The sequence below is a fragment of the Motacilla alba genome, chromosome 1 (assembly GCF_015832195.1).
Source record: "Motacilla alba alba isolate MOTALB_02 chromosome 1, Motacilla_alba_V1.0_pri, whole genome shotgun sequence".
NCBI classification, from domain to species: Eukaryota; Metazoa; Chordata; class Aves; order Passeriformes; family Motacillidae; genus Motacilla; species Motacilla alba.
The window spans coordinates 52,107,963-52,112,938 of NC_052016.1; positions in this window are offsets into that span (position 1 = coordinate 52,107,963).

Below are 4,976 nucleotides of genomic sequence, written 5' to 3' on the forward strand. Positions count from 1 at the left end.
TCTTGCTGACGCTCTAAAAATTTTGATAACAGGGAGCATGACCTCTTCCCTGACCCACTAAAGGGATGCCCTGTGATGTCTCCCAGTTGCAGAAAGTAGTTTTGCATCTGCCTGATTCACTCTCTAGAAGACACAGCAAGGGAATTTCTTCACTCTTTGTCCCACCCCCAGCATTATTAACCCTTTTTGTGGCCTTAAAGTGTCTTAAGAGTTTGCCTGGCTTTATCAGGATGCAGAAGGTGATAGTGGAGTCAGGCATCTGTCCATGCTTGACTGTGTCCATGGAAGCAAGAAGCAATCTCTCTTTTTTTTTTCTTTTTTTAGTTTACTTTAAAAAAAAATTACACATCAAAGGCAGATTCCTGCCTCCTGCTTATTCTTTTGATTACTTCCCAGGCTGTGTCTCCTGCAGTGCTGTAAGGTTGTAGAAGCACAGACCCACAAAATTCAAAGGGTGTCAGAGATTTCTCAGTCAGCAGGGAAATTAACAACAAAGTAAGAATGCTCACACTGGGGCACGTGTCTAAGTCCAGCCCACACTCTCTCTCTGACAGTGGCCAGATGAAGATGCCTTTTGCCAAACACAGGAATTAAACAAATGTGTAAAGGCTCAAGCAAGGCTGGAAGTTGGGGCTGCCTTAGGGACATACTGAAACACAGATCTCTACACCTTAGCTTTTAACAGATCTAGCTGGATTTTTATTCCATGGGCATATACACTTGCTTTCCAAAAAATAAGAGTTTTGGAGAATTTCTCCTTTTCTATCAGTGAAAACTGCATCTGACAATTTTCTTTTATGCTCCAAAGCTCCAATATAAAGACAGAAGAAATATGTCATGAAAGACCTGTGTTCCACTTGGCATGACTTTGGCAGCTGCAGAGTCCCTGGAGCACTGGGCTTTGTGCTTTTCTGAGCCCTAACCCTAGGCGTAACTCTAACACTATGCAGAGCAGTAAAAGCAGCCATGGCTTGAAGCTGGTTCCAAGAAAAAACGTGTGTAGAGGGAGCCATATTGTGGCGGAGCTGTGGTCCCCTTCTCATGATTTTGCAGCTGCACTGTGCTTGGAGCGCTGACATTTTTGGTTTGTAGAATCCTAACCCTAGGCATAACCCCAACCTAGGAGGAGCAGTAAAAACAGTTTTGGCAGAGGCTGGTTCCAAGCAGAAAGGTGTGGAGGGAGCCGTGTTGTGGCAGTCTTGTGTTGTGACAAATACTCATTCATGGGGTTTGTGCCATCCATGGTTTAGAGATCTGTAGCAGACCTGTGTTCCTGTTGGCATGACTTTTGCAGGTGAAGCATGCCTGGTGCTCTAGCCTTTGTGGTTTTCTGAACCCTAACCCCAGGCAGAGCTGTAAAAGCAGCCTTGGGCTGGGTGTCAAGCAGAAAGGTGTGGAGGGAGCCATGTTATGGCAGTCTTGTGTTGTGACAAATACTCATTCATGGGGTTTGTGGCATCCATGGTTTAGAGATCTGTTTCATACCCTCTCTTGGCTGTGTCCTTTTCAGGCTAAAGAATTTGTCTGTCCAGCCACACTTCACAGAAAAGATGTCCCAAATCCCTGATTATCCATATTACTTTTTTCTGCTTCTACTGTATCTCTTCTTAGATGTGAAGGCAAGAACTGCTTGCAGCATTAAAAAACTGGAGCACCATAAATAGGGGCATAATGGTACTGTATATTTCCTATTCTTTTATTAATATGTATTTCTTTCAGCCACACTGACATTTTCATTTCAATTCCAATATCCTTGGCCTTACATGAAGTCAATGGTTCTTCATTTTAGAATTTAGTTTTTATGACCTTGAGAAATCCGGTATTATAGAAAAAATTCGTCACCTTTTTCCCCACCTATTTCTTCCCCATCACCCATGAATATGTGCATCAGCACAGGTGCATGGGCAATACATGTTCTGTGTAGAAAAGCACACTATTAATCTTTCAGAAAAAAAATCATTACAGAAAGAAAATTCTCATTCTCTGACAGGATAAAATGACTGTACAGTTGAGAAGTTGTCCTTAAGGTGAAAAAGAGTAGGTTTAAACTTCTGATGGACACTCTCTTTAAAAGCTCAGCAAATAACGTATTTAGCATTGGCATTTATTGCAATAGCTTTTTTTATGCCCAAAACACACATGGGTCTGCTCTGACAGAGATGCTGATTTAAGGCTATAAATACAAAAGTTTTTAGAAAAAAAGTAATACCTACTTAGAAAACATGATCAGAAAAAAAAAAAAAAAAAAAAAAAACAAACCAGAAAACCTATCAGGCATGTTGTCTGTTGAACAGATCTGCCAAGTAAACAAATGCCAATTATTCTTGGTATAAGCTATTTATTTTAAACTGAAATGTAGAATTAATGGAGTTTTTTTAAATATACAAGACTTTTCAAAACTGAATCATGCCTAAAAATCAGTAACACAGTACAGTTTACATTAAAAACTTTTTTTATGGGCTCCTGTCAGTGCAGATCCACGAATTTGGGTTTAAGTGCATTAGATCAGTCTGGAACACAGTAACATTTTTTTATTAATTAAGTAATTATTTTCTAGAATATGACTAGAGAATCTCAGATTTATGTTAACATTTTGTACAGTTTACGTAGAACATGTCTGAACAGACTAACAACATTCATCTAAATAATTTTTATTGCATGTTTGACTCATGTGTAATTATAATAGTTATACAGCAGTAAAATGCAATGTAACTCATCAGTTTGTGTCTATTGTGGGCTACCAAAAAAATAAGAAAAGCTTTGGCCTTTAACAACATGGAAAGAAAAAAGGGACAAAATATTCTTTTGTCCTTCAGAGAACAGAGAGATGACCAGGGATCTGACTTGAAAAGAAAACAGAATGTACAATAGACTGGATAAAGAAACAATGATTAATGAGAAGCCTCAGATTATATGTAATCACAGAAAAATAGGTCTGTAACAGATCTTGATTAGTCACTTAGTCCATCCTCCAACTCCAGTGCCAGATCAATAGAACTTAATATTTGTCCAGTACGTACTTAAAGACATCCGGTAACAGAGACACCATTACCCCCTGTGATATAAAGCTGTGCCTCACTAATGTTACTATTAGAAAAGCTTTTCCTCCTTGATGCAATTTAAGTCCATTACATCTTACCCTACCTACCAAGAATAGATGATTCCCCTTCTCTTTGCAATGGCCTTTTAAGTCTATGAAGTGTCTTAGCATGTCTGTCTTCTGCCTTCTTTTCCCTAGCCTCAACAACTCCAGCTTCCTCAGTCTTCCCAGTCCTCGGTCCACCCTGCACTGACTCCTGTTGGCTCACATCGTTCTTGAGCTGTGGTGCACAAAATTGGCCCTTCCACTCATGTCCTACCAATACTGCATAGAGCCCACAGATTTCTCCCCACAGCTGTATCTTTCTGGAATGTTTACCATTTTTGCCAGGAAAACACATCGCTGACTCATACTCAGCTTGTGGCTTATCGTAAACTCCAGATTCCTTTCTGGAAGATTGCTTTTTCAATTCTTGTTCATTTCCTGAATTTGTCCAATTTTTTATACCTATCTATGCTCACTGCTTTTGTTCCCCCAACCCATGTCTTAGGTTTTCTAGACCAGTTTTCTACATGTCAAAATCCTAATCCCCTCTTCCAGCATGCCTGCAATTTCTCACAAAACTGAACAGAACTGACTTTAGATTCCTACAGGATCCTACCTGGTAAGCCCATTTTGACAGCAGCTATTGATACCTACTCGATAGGGATAGTTGTCTACCTAGTTAAGACCCAGTGCCATAGGAGCTGCACACAGACTACGTTCCCCTAGCTTTTTTATCAGAATGCCAAAGTGCAATACCAAACAATGAAACGCTACATTTTTGCATGACTCAGTTGCTGTGGTAACATAAATTAACAAAATGTACATTGCTGTAGCAGCTTTGTCATATAAGTACGTAGGCTTTTCCACACAAATAATGGCAGAAGCAGCACAAGATTCTCAGATGAAAAAATATCTGGACAAAATGTGACAGCTACAAAAGGTAAAAAATGCCAGGTGAAGGCTAAACAAAGAGCTGACAAACCATCTGGATATTTCAAGGATGTCTGTTTGGAATCAGGGACCATAATGGTAGTTCAGTAGAAGGAAAGGATAAGTGTCTACCTACCAAAGGTATTCAAACAACCAATGCAGAAAGCCAACAAAAAATACACTTAATGTTCAGATCTTCAAGTAAAGCAGCAGTTATTTCAGACGACAAAAGCAACAGGCACTGATACCGATGACATTATGTTGAAATCAGTTATCTGCTCTGGCGTATCTGATAGTCTCAAGCACAATGTGGATCAAGAGAGTTTCGAGGGTTACCTTAGAAGCAGGTTGTTGTGGACAGAAGCACAAAACACAGGTTTCCCAACCTGAGACAGTGAGGAGTAGGTTCAATTAGAAGGCCTGGCCAGTGCATTGGACAACTGAAGGAATAAAAGAGCCATTCCCTGTCTGAGGCAGAAGATATTCAAATAATGGAAAACAGATGAAGTGCAGAACAACTGAGAAGGTTAAGAAATTTTTAAAAGATGAATGTGCATTTCTTATACTAAAAAGAGAGATAACTGATGTAGAGCTGTAAATGGAACATAGAGGAGGTCAGTTTTACACAAAAAGTATTGTTTATAAACTTTTGCTATTCCATATTACATTGTAGTTATGCCAATACAGATGCTGGAAACATAGGAGGTTCTGGTTTCCAAAGAGGGCAGCTGGTCCCGCTTTCTCTTTTCTCACTTTTAAGTACTGACTAATCCTGAAAATATGTTCTCATTTATTAACAAGTTTTTATGTCATTAGCTGACCAGGAAAGTGTTGTGAAAGTCCCAAAGAAACCATGGAAATCCTGAGTTTCAGCAAAACCTGAAGAACAGTGATGTAGGAATGACTGGGGACATAAAATGGGGAAGGAAGAAAGAGATGTGGGAAGTTCTGAAGGCATATA